This window comes from Enhydra lutris, unplaced genomic scaffold (assembly GCF_002288905.1).
Source record: "Enhydra lutris kenyoni isolate GAN:26980312 unplaced genomic scaffold, ASM228890v2 scaffoldscaffold21, whole genome shotgun sequence".
Lineage (NCBI taxonomy): Eukaryota > Metazoa > Chordata > Mammalia > Carnivora > Mustelidae > Enhydra > Enhydra lutris.
Window position 1 is genome coordinate 75364404 of NW_019154105.1, and position 12245 is coordinate 75376648.

The 12245-nt window shown below is 35.9% G+C and overlaps 1 pseudogene; it reads right to left on the bottom strand.

Moving 5' to 3' along the window:
* Positions 1-419: 419 nt before the first annotated feature.
* LOC111148894 lies at positions 420-2606 on the bottom strand (annotated as a pseudogene).
* Positions 2607-12245: the final 9639 nt, after the last annotated feature.

Below are 12245 nucleotides of genomic sequence, written 5' to 3' on the forward strand. Positions count from 1 at the left end.
CCAGTCAGGAAGACTAGCTTCTAAGCTCAGCTGGGAAGACTCACCCTCTCTGCTAAGGCAGGTGCAAAATAGAAAGTCCATCATGCTCTGGCACCAAACTTCTGTTACAAAAAAGAACTATTCTGAGAGCAAAGTAGATCAATAAAGTGGGGTAAAGTAATAGTCAATAGTTTAAAATTTATGTATGCTATAAAACAGTGTGGCAAACTATAGTCCTAAACAAATAAACCAAATACAGTCCTGTAAGGATATTAAATTTGAGAGTACACCCAGTGAATTACTAAATCCTGAAAGCCCATAATCTGCCTGTCCATTATATAGTTTTTTCCAGGTAACCAGGGTTTTTCCAGGGTGTTTCTTGTTTCATAGAGGCTCTGAAAAACTTCTTCTTCTTCTTTATTTTTTAAGGTATTAAGAAATTATAAGCCAAAAATTTTAAACCCTAATGTTATAGGCAAATCTTCATTTTTATGGAATATAAAACACTCTGCTTCTTCCACTTCTAATAGCTCATTAAGGGAAGCCACTACTTGATCATGTCCCTGCAGCGTTTCCAGGTAGCAGAGCACAGCTCACTCAGTCCTTACAAATGCCATACAGGAGTGATGAGCTTCAAGTCTTGCACTTCTGGCATTCCACTTATTCTAGGAATTGGGATGATTCGTAATTTGATAGAAGAATGATTATCCTCTTCTGCCTTGGTTATTTGGGGGGTGTTGCCGTAACCTGTTCTCTCTCTTTTAAAGACAAGTCTTTTCAAATTCCTTCTTACTGGCGTGCTCTTCTATGGATGGTATATGCATTTCGGCAACTACAAAGGCATAGGTCACTCCCTCTGTGATTCTGTTTGGGTCTGGCAAATATTAACAACTTCTTCTGACTCTTGTATCGGTGTTGCCCCATTTCTAATGGCATCTTCTTATAGCCAATAACATCAAAAGTGCCTTTACTTGCCAACAACTCTGCTTTGCAGATTCAGAATTTAGCAGATATTTTCAGCCTCAGGAACACCAGACAATATGGTAAATATTTAATTAGAAAGTACACCCCCTTCAATGATCTGCAGACATTCTGTTAGAGTGTTGTTAATTTTATAGTACAGTTCAAGTTGTACTTTCTTTTCTTCATCTTTTTCCATACTCTTCTAGAATGAAATATTAATTCCCTCCATTATTTTTCTTTTTAAGTTCCATAGAAGACTGTTTTTAGACTTTTTGCCTTAGATTTCTCCCATTCTTCTAGTTTTTTTCCCCCCTCAATCCTCTGCTGTCATCTTCTTAATATTTGGATTAGTTTGGGTCCCATTTGGGACTCTTCTTGCATTTACAGGTTGGTCACCCTATTGAGTTTTGGGAGCTGTCTTATTGAGAAACTGGTTCGTTCCAGGGAAGAGTATTTTTTTCAATTTGGAGTCCAAATTCTGTGCTTTGCGATGATAGCTGTTGGTGCATTTATTCCCATTAGTGCTGTTTTCTGTTATGTTAGGGGTGTTTGGAATGACTGAATTAAAATTGCCAACTGTCAAATTAGGATTTTGGCTTAAGGCTTTTGATATTTTGCAGTGCACGTGATGTATGAGATCTAAAAGAGTTTTAGTGGAGTTCTGGTCTTGCTTAATGTTTGGATGTCTGTTACTATAGCCTCCCTGAAGCACACTGGGGCATGTCCAAGATTTGGTTTGCCTTACACCTTAATTTCATTTTGTCCTTATTGACCTTTATATCCTTTATGTCTTTGACTACTTGTTTCTTTGATGTTTGAGTCCTACTAAGGGTCTGAATGTAATAAGAGGGAACTTTGGGAGTTTTTCTCCTGGTTGTACAAGATTTGGTCCTCTCGAGAGTTGCTGTGACTTTACTGATGGAATCTTAACTTGTGTTTATCTAACAAATCATCTATTACTTCTTTCAGAACAGCACTATTCCCTGAAATTTTGCCCAAGGCTTGTTTAGGAGCCAAATTGCTCTTGGTTTAAGAGTTAGTCTTTGGTTTACCTATTATCCATAATTCAGGAATTTGTCTTCCTTTCAGAGTCTGAGGAAGTTTGGGGCAACTTTCTTTGTGCTTATCTCTTTTAGAAAGCTATCTAAGGATTCATTTTAGCAAGGTTATTGTCCACAGGGTCAGCACATTTAACATTTCCTTGATTTGCTACCTGCCATCTTGCAGTTTTCAATTCTTGTATATTTGGTGATGCCACAGCTTTTCTAAACAGTTCTCCAGTAATGAATGACCCAGCTTCATGCTGTTCTTGACTATTGCTGGAAGGCTTACAGTTTAAGTTAGAAGACATACATCCTGAAGTCAGCCTTTGGCCTAGAAGTTCGGGTGGCTCCAACTTTGGCTTCTGGGTCCTGTGATATTGGCAGGTCTGGGCTGGAATTTAATGCCGATGGGTCTTAGATCTTTGATAGGCAAAGCAGCATGATTTGTAACATCCTTTTTGAGTATAATAATAGATTTAGAAGGTAGAATATTCAAACAATTACTCTTAGCTTTTTAATAGGCTTGGTGTTGTGGCACTTCAGTTTTCCCTTGGCTGCTAGGTACTGCTGGAGCTCTCCCTGCCACTCTTTAGCAGCTGTGGATGGCCCCAGTGGCACCATAACTCTTATGTGACAGTTTTTGTTTCCATTTTTCCAAAAAATTTAATTGTTTAGTGTATCTTTCACAGAACCATCAGAAGGATCTTCCTGAAAAAACACTTAATCCTTAGTTTAAGGACCAAGTTCAATGATAGAACAGAATCAAAAGTTGCTAATTTTAATGGGAAGAAGTAGTTTAAAAGGGACACCTGAATTGATGAACCTTGATAAAAACCTGTGTCTGGGGGCACCTGGGTGGCTCAGTGGGTTAAAGCCTCTGCCTTCAGCTTGTTAGGGTCCGTGATCAAAGGAACGAGACTGATATAAAGCGAAAATCAAACAAAGTTTTATTTTACGCCAAGCATCAAAAATCAAACTGACCGGTCAGGGCTGTCTCTTACAAAAAGACGATGACGACGATTCTGACAAGGTCACTCCCAAGAAGGCCGCTCTGGATGAGGCTGCTCCGCAGAGGAGGCCGCTCCCCGGTTGGAGCCGCTCCCAAGAAGAGGCCACTCCCAAGAAGGCCGCTGCTGGTGAGGTTGCTCCCCAGACAGGGCTGCTCCAAAGAAGAGGCCACTCTGGAGGAAGCCGCTCCCCGGAATGACACAGCTCCAGCGAGGCAGCGGCTCAGGGTTCGTGGCGAGGTTGTTGGCGTCTAGGCCGTTCCCCGTGGCACTGCTGCCAAGGGTTGTGGTGTGTGGGCAGGGCCGCTGGTGTCGGGGCTGCTGGTGTCTCGGTGCTGCAGTCGTCTCGGGGCTGCAGGTGTCGGGGCCGCAGGTGTCGGGGCCACCAGCAGCTGGGGGCCGCAGGCTTCGGGACCGCTGGCGGTGGGACCACTGGCGGCGCTTATAGCTCTTACAAGAGCTGTTACAGCCCCTATAGCTCTTACAAGAGCTGTTACAGCTCTTCCTCTGCACCCGCCAACTCTTCTGCTGCTGCTGCTGCTGCTGCCGCCGACTCTTCTCCTTCTGCTTCTTCTTCTTCCTTCTTCTTCCTCTGACAGCTCTCCTTCTTCTGCGGCTCCACAGCCTCGCAGACCAACCTTTATGGGGTGGTTGAGCCCCACCCCTACACAGGTGGCCAATTGAATCCCAATTCACCCCAGTGGATATACTCGCGCCCCACCGATTGGACTTCTCCACCCAGCCTGCCCCGCCCCTACATCCGGGGTCCACAAGCCAGTTCCTCTGGGAGAGGCAGGCCCTTACAAGCTCAGGTCATGATCTCAGGGTCATGGGATGGAGCCCCGAGTTGGGCTCTCTGCTCAGTGGGGAGCCTGCTTCCTCCTCTCTCTCTCTCTCTGCCTGCCTCTCTGCTTACTTGTGATCTCTGTCTGTCAAATAAATAAATAAAATCTTTAAAAAAACAAAACAAAACAAAACAAAACAAAAACCTGTGTCTGCTGCCCGGAAGCCTACAAAACAAACTTATAAACCTTTGGCATCAAGTGTTCAATATCTGTTCCATCTTGGTCTTCTGATTTTTCTTGTACAGAAACCCTGTTCTTCACATACCATATCATCATGTCTTAATATATATAATATATAATATATATTATTATACATATAATAATATATATTATATAATATATAATAACTTATTATATATATATAATAACTTTAATATGTTATTCCCTCTCCCCTCTATCCACATTCTTTTCTCCAGAGATTGAGGTGAATGAGCTCTTACTAACACTTCCAGGCCCAGATGAAATATGGCTTCCTTGTTGAGTGAGCTCATACACTCAGGTAAAGTCACTGTTTTGTTTCTCATATTTCCTGTTACACTTTTAGTAAAAGTCAAAATCTTTGTAATGGGCAGAGGGGCCCTACATTGTTCTTTATAGTTTTCTTGTCTTAAAGCTTTTCCTGTGGTTACTCCCTCTGTCTTCAGTGACCTTAACACAGATACCCACTTAGCTATCTTCTTCACATCCTTTGAGAGTTGCTTAAATGACATCTTCTCAATGAGGCCTATCATGACCACCATATTTAAAATTGCGATTGCCCTACCAATCAGCTTTATGCCATATATTTTTTTCATAGTATTTATCATCTTATAAAAAACTACATAGTTTATTTATTTGACTTATTTTAAATTACTATATCCATACAATAGAATGTAAGTCCCAGGATGGTAAAGGTTTGTCTGTTTTTTTTTCCCCATTGATATGTACCAAATATCTAGAATATTTCCTATATAATAAAGATTTATTAACTAAATGAAAAATAAATCTGAACCTCTGCTTAACCTCTTTAACCTCTACTTCCTTGTATTTAAAACAGAGGTCATAAGAATTCCTAAGTGAGAAAGCTACTCTGATTAATAAATGAGATGATGCATACAAAGCAGTTAGCATAGTGTCTGATTCATCATAATTAATTAATACTGTTAATTCCCATTATTAATGGTTTTACTATTTTCTAAGTTTTTAAGATTCAAAACCTTAATTCATAACTATTAAGCTTACAGAATTAAAAAAAGAAAAGTTAAGGGGAAGAACCCAGGAAGAATATATGTAGGTAGAATTCATTATATAGTTATATATTTTTTAATTCCAGAAAATGATAAATTACAGGATGCCTGGGTAGCTCTGTCCATTAAGCGGTTGCCTTTGGCTCAGGTCATGATCCCAGGGTCCTGGAATCGACTCCTGTATCCGGCTACTTGCTCAGTGGGGAGTCTGCTTCTCTCTCTGCCTCCTCTTCCACACTGCCTGCTTGTGCCCTCTCTCTCTCTGATAAATAAATAAATACAATCTTTAAAAAAAATGAAATTCTTAAAAAAGATAAATTATATTTTAATATAGTAGTATCTGAAATATTAAAACATTAACAAAAGTATTTTCTCGAAATCTCAATAATTCTCTTTTTTTGAAAGCAATATAAAGGATGAAATTTATCAATTTTGAAATTATTAGAACTGTTAGTTCAACAACATTTTTACCAAAAGTCACCTTACAATAAAGTGCCATTAAAATTTAAATCATTCTTAACTTCTAAAAAATATATCAAAGTGATCCACATAGTTTCTTTTTTTTTTTTACATAAAAGCAAATTCTGTTGATAGAGGTAAAAAACTCATCAATTTCTTGCCCTAACCTTCTGCATGGCTAACTATAACAACTTAGGCTTTAATTATATCTGTTTAGACCTGTTCTGGTGATTGCCTTTATGTATCTAATATATACGCTTATTCTGTTTTTTTTTTTTAATTCATCAAATGAAGATTATTTTACTGTTCTTGGGCTGTGATATATTGGCTATTAATTTATTTCTCCACTTCCGACTCTCTCACCCCTTTCCTTCTTCTAATTCTTGGTAATTTTAACACTTCAAAAATTTTCCGCTGATTATTCTTGTTAATCGCTTTTGACTACTGAAATTTCTAATTTGTTTAACCAACATAAACATTATCTTTTGACTTTCCCTTTTGTGAGATGAGCATGTTATTATCTCTATGATTCTTCACTTTGACCTGCACTTTAAAGATGATAATACGTATATTCTATTGTGTCAAACATAATTAAATGTTTTGTGTTTTCTCTCTAGCTTGATTGATAAAGTTAAAAATTGATGAATTTTGGTTTATTAAAATGATTGTGTAATGTTGTTTAATTCAGACCCTGGATTTTTTTCTCTCCAGGTTTTTTAATGTCATAGCAGCAGTGCCACTCCAAACTGAATAACCCTAGTATCAACAGCAAATGTATTTTTAATTTTTACATTCTTCTAACTCTTAAAAATCATGCTGATGTTATGGTCACATCGTTTTAGGCAATAACTATATTTTGTAACATTTTAATCAACAACCAATTTTTTTTTGGATTGAATTTGGTTTTGCTTATTGAAAAAAATTATATTTTCTAATATATTTTGGATGATAAGAGAATAATTTCTTAAAAATCAATTTACCATATAGTTGTTACTTTTTTAAAAAGGTTTCATTTATTTATTTGAGAGAGAGAGTGTGAGAGAGAGCATGAGAGGGGAGAAGGTCAGAAGGAGAAGCAGACTTCCCTGAGAGCTGGGAGCCTGATGTGGGACTCCATCACAGGACTCTGCGATCATGACCTGAGCCAAAGAAAGTCGCTTAACCAACTGAGCCACCCAGATGCCCCTGCCATATAGTTTTAATAGACAGAATTTCAACTTGTCCCCACAGCATTTTTTTTTTTTAAGTTAGTGGTCACTGCCATAGTTCCATACTACTGCTGCTGGAGCACAAAACTGCTGAAGGGAAGCTGAGAATTAAGACCATCAGAAAGTGCTATAGGGCACCTGGGTGGCTCAGTTGGTTAAGTGACTGCCTTTGGTTCAGGTCATGATCTTGGAGTCCAAGGATTGAGTCCTGTGTTGGTGGGCTCCCTGCTCAGCGGAGAGTTTGCTTCTCCCTCTGACCCTCCGGCCTCTCGTGATCTCTCTCTCTCATTCTCTCCCTTTCAAATAAATAAATAAAATCTTAAAAAAAGAAAAAAAGAAAAAATACATTCACAGTTTCTGGTTTTTATTCTCATTTTCTGCAGTCAATATGTAGGTAATTTCCTTGAGAAGACATTTCCATGCAAGGAGATATTCAGTGATTTTTGGATAATGAAAACAGTTTAGTAATTTCATGTGATATAGAAATCTAGACTTTAGGAGTGCCTAGGTGGTTTGGTAGGTAAATTGACTGCCTTTGGCTCATGTCATGATCCCAGAGGCCTGGGATCAAGTCCTGCATCAAGCTTCTGGCTCAGTGGGGAGCCTGCTTCTCCCCCTGACCCTCTTACTTCTCATGCTGTTTATCACTCTCTCTCTCTCTCTCTCTCTCAAGTAAATAAATAAATAAATAAATTCTTTTTAAAAATCCAGATTTTATTCTATTTTCTCTCCCCGCTTTGAGACCTTGCCCCAATGCTTCTTAACATCCCCACTCATTGGTGAAAAGTATGATGTCATCTTTTTTTTTAAGATTTTATTCATTTATTTGACAGAGAGAGAGAGAGATCACAAGTAGGCAGAGAGGCAGGCAGAGAGAGGGGGAAGCAGGCTCACTGCTGAGCAGAGAGCCCAATGGGGGGCTCGATCCCAGGACCTTGAGATCATGACCTGAGCCGAAGGCAGAGGCTTAACCCACTGAGCCACCCAGGAGCCCCAGTATGTGTTATTTTGATGTTTATTTCTTGGGGGTGGGGGGAGTCCATTTATCTGTTATTTTATTGTTTTCTGTCTCAAAGAGTTTAAATATTCTTTTCATCTTTAATGTGTAACATTCTAAATTAATTTGCCTTTGTGTGACTTTTTTTTTAATGTCATTTTTCTTGGTACTTAGTGTCAGTGAACTTCTTGCCCTTTTATAAAATTTTCTTCCTGCTGTGAACATTTTTGTGTCAATGTTTTTTTTTCAAAAGCACTTTCTTACACTCTTTTCCTCTTTCCCAATTCTCTGTTCTCCTGTTAGCAAGTTAGAACTTCTGCAATTTGAACATACTGTAACTCTTTGAAGATTCTCAATCTCTCTCTCTCTCTCTCTCTCACATCACACACACACACACACACACACACACACAACTTAGGATAACATTATTTGCCTTTGAAGACAGATTTTCTTTTTGTTTATTCTGGCCTTTCTTTCTGGACCCTCATACTTTTTTAAATCTAATTTTTTAAGAATGAGGGAATACAAATTTTGACTGGAAGTTGTATGTTACTGGACAGAACCTGGCAACCGATAGCTCCTTCTCTGGTGTCAGGTGTTACAGTGTTATAATAAAGAGGACTTTAATATGAGATGGGTATATTCACATTAACTGCTCTATTTGTATCCTGAGAATGTATTTACATTCTAAGGAATATTTTGTGTTAGGATGGAAGGCCTTATTTCCATTCTCTTAATGGATTATCTGTACCTGTGTGGGTATGTAGAAATGGGTTTGGAAGAAAGAACTTAATTAATCCTAAATTTCAGGACCATATTTTACCCCTGTTTTCTTTATAGTTTCATAATGAATGTTCTAAATTGACAATCTATGTTCTTATTTCTCTTCTGTAAATGTCTAGAAGAAAGAGAATTGTGTGTGTGTGTGTGTGTGTGTGAAAGAGAAAGATCTGCAGAGAAGGGGATGTCTGTGTGTTGTTAACACCTCCCTTCAGCGGTACAATTAGTCTTCTTTTCCTGGAACTATTAAAATGAATTGTGAATATTTTATAACAAAATTAAACACAGTAGTTTCTCACAGAAAATCTACACTGGCATAAGTAAGATTTTTGAAAATTTACTTTCCAGACAGCTCAGATAATTACATTTAATACAAAGAAGAAATTATCTGTCATTTTTTTCCCTCCGATTATGTTGAATTGCCAAGAGTGTTTCTAATTAAACAAAGATCATGGAAACAGCAACACCCGAATCTATTATTTATGCAAACATTTGTAGAGCAGAAAATTGTAAATTAACATATAAAGTTTTACAAATATTGTCTAACTCATGTTTACATATCAGCATTAGATTTTGTGAAAATATTGTTAGCATATATAATTAAAGATCAGATTTACTACTTGGCATGGGAAGTAAAAATAAACAGACAAGAGTAAGTTATTGTTTGTAATTATCTTTTTTTTTCAATTTTTCATTAAAATAATAGTTCAGGTAAGTACAATTCAAGTGTTAAGCCATGATAATTAATTTTAATGACTTCTGAAAAAAAGTTATTTGAATCTGACTACTCAATTGCTATATTTCTTTTTGAAATGTATGTTTCAGATTGCAGTTTAACTTCTAAATTATGGAATCATTTAATTGTTTTTATATTCATTGGAGGTGTTTTTAAGATATTTTTCTTAGAAACAGCTTAACGAGCTAAACTGAAAATTGTAATTATAACAGAAATTTTTATCTTTGACAGCAGAAATATTGCTTTACTGTTAATAAAAAGGAGTATTGTGGGAAAATATTCCATAGTTCCTTAAATATAATCTGAGTAATACCTAATCACTATATAGAGGTCTAAAGAAATTTGAAAAGATACCTAATAAACTTTTTGAAAATTGAGCTAATTTGGGTGGAGGGTTTTTTGGGGGGTGGGGTTAAATATTAAATGATACTAATTTCTCCTTTCCATGCCTTAAATTAATTAAGATAGTTGAAACAATGACTCAAAGTTTCAGAATTCTAAGAGACTAAAGTAATTTTTAATATTATTAAAAATAAAATTCCCCTTTTTTCTCCTCAAGATAAAAATTAGACATTATCCAATATTACTTTCATTGGCTTCTTATTTCTTCCCTAGTGATCTTTTCCTCTTTCATTTCAACAATCTAAATAATGGAAACTACCCCTCCCCCACCATCTTAGTGAAGCTCACTAGAAAGTTCAGAGTCTTCTTGTTGCCTTTCAATATGGGGGTGATTTGGTCCCAATACCACTCATGAATATAGATGCAAAATTCTCAACAAAATTTTGTCAACTCAAATATAACTTTCATATATTACTATAAGTATTAATTTCTAAAACTTTTAACTTTTAATAACTTTTAAATATATTTATGTAAATAAAATTTTTTGAATATAAAAATACACCATGACGAGTGACACTTATTTTAGGTATGAAAGGGTGACTCAGTATTTGAAAATCAGTCAATGTAATACACCATACGAACAGACTAAAAAGAAAAAGGCATGGTATTAATTGACATAGGAAAAGCGTTTGACAAAATTCAATTATCATTCATGATTTAAAAACTCTTAGTGTACTTAGAAGAGAGGACCTCCACAGCTAACTTTATGCTTAATGATGAAAGACTGAATGATTTGTCTCTGAAATCAGGAACAGGGCAATGTCTGATTTTAGGTCTCTTATTCACATAATTCCAGAATTTCTAGCCACTGCAATAAAAAAAAAAAAAAGAAATATAAGGAAAACATATTGACAAAGAAGGAAAAGAGAAGAATAAAACTGTTTGCAGATAACAAGATTGTGTATGTAGAAAATCCCAAGGAATCTACAGAAAAGAAAAAACAAAAAGAAAAACAAAAACAAAACTCCTAGAACTGAGTCTTTGGATTCAAGAGCAATGCATGAAAGTCAATTGCATTTCTATATACTGACAATAAACAGTGGGAAAACGAAATAAAAAATGCAATATCATTCCCAATTGTTCCAGAGAAAATAAAATAATTGTGTAGAAATCTAACAGAACATCTACCAGAGATTGTACACAATAACTACGATATGGTGATAAAAGAAATGAGAGACAATATTTGAAGAGACTACCATGTTCATGCTACAGTAATCAAGACTGTGTGGTATTGCCAGAAGGAAAGAGATATAAATCACAGAATCACATAGAAAACTCAAAAACAGATCCAAATATGCCTACTTAACCTTTGACAAAGGAAGAAAGCAATAAAATGAAGGAAGTGTTTCTTGTAAAAAAGTGATGCTGGAGAAACTGGACATCTACAGACCAAAAAAAAAAAAAAAAAAGAATCTCAATGTAAAACTCACACTTTATATAAAAATTAACTAAAAATAGAGTATGGACTTAAAGTAAAATATAAACCTATAAAACTTTAAGAAAAAAACGTAGAGAAATATCTTTAGGGCTTAAACCAAAGTAGAGAGTTTTAGATACGATGTCGAAAGCATAATCCATAAAAGAAAAAATTGATAATTCACCTCACTAAATTTAAAAACTTTTGGTCTGTGAAAAGCTCAAAGAGAATGAAAAGTCGGGCTGCAGACTTGGAGAATACATTTATTAATTTTATAGTCAATACGCACCTTTGTCTATATCATGTAAAGAATTCTCAGAAATCAACATTGAAAACAACAATACAATTAGAAAATGGGCAAAGGATATGCATAGTCATCTTACCAAAGAAAATATACAGATAGTAAATTAGCACATGAAAAGATATTCAAATTCATTATCATTAGGAAAATGCAAATTAAAGCCACAATAATGTATTACTATATACTAATCGGAATGAAATGAAAAACAGCAATAAAACTAAATGCTGGTGAGAATGTGGAAAAATTGGATCACTCATACTTGAGAATTTTAGAGTGACCGAGATCCTCAGAAAAATAGTTTAGCAGTTCCTTTTAAAACTAAAAATTGACTAAACATATTACCCAGCAATTCCACATTTGGGCATTTATTCCAGAGAAATGAAAATGTATTTTCACTCAAAAACTTGCCATAAATGTTCATAGTAGGCTTATTTTTCATAGTGTAAAACTTGAAATTCTCCACATGTTCTTCAATGGGTGAATGGTTCAACAGCTCTGGTGTATCTACACCATGGAATTCTATTTGGCAATAAAAAAGAAACAAACTATTGACATATGCAACAACTTTAATGAGCCTCAAGAAAATTATGTGGGGTGAAAAAGTCACTATCAAAAGGATACATATTGCATGATTCCATTTATATAACATTCATGAAATAACATAATTATAGAAATAGAGAACTGGTTAGTGGTTACCAAAATTTAGGGAAAGAAGTAGGGTGGATGTGGCTATAAATGTGTAGCTTGAAGGAAATCTGTGATGATAAAGATGAGTATCTTGATTGTGGGGATGGCTATAGGAAGGTTATAGGAAGCTAACCTTGTGATAAAATTACATACACACACACACACGGACACACGCACACAAGTCCATGTATAATT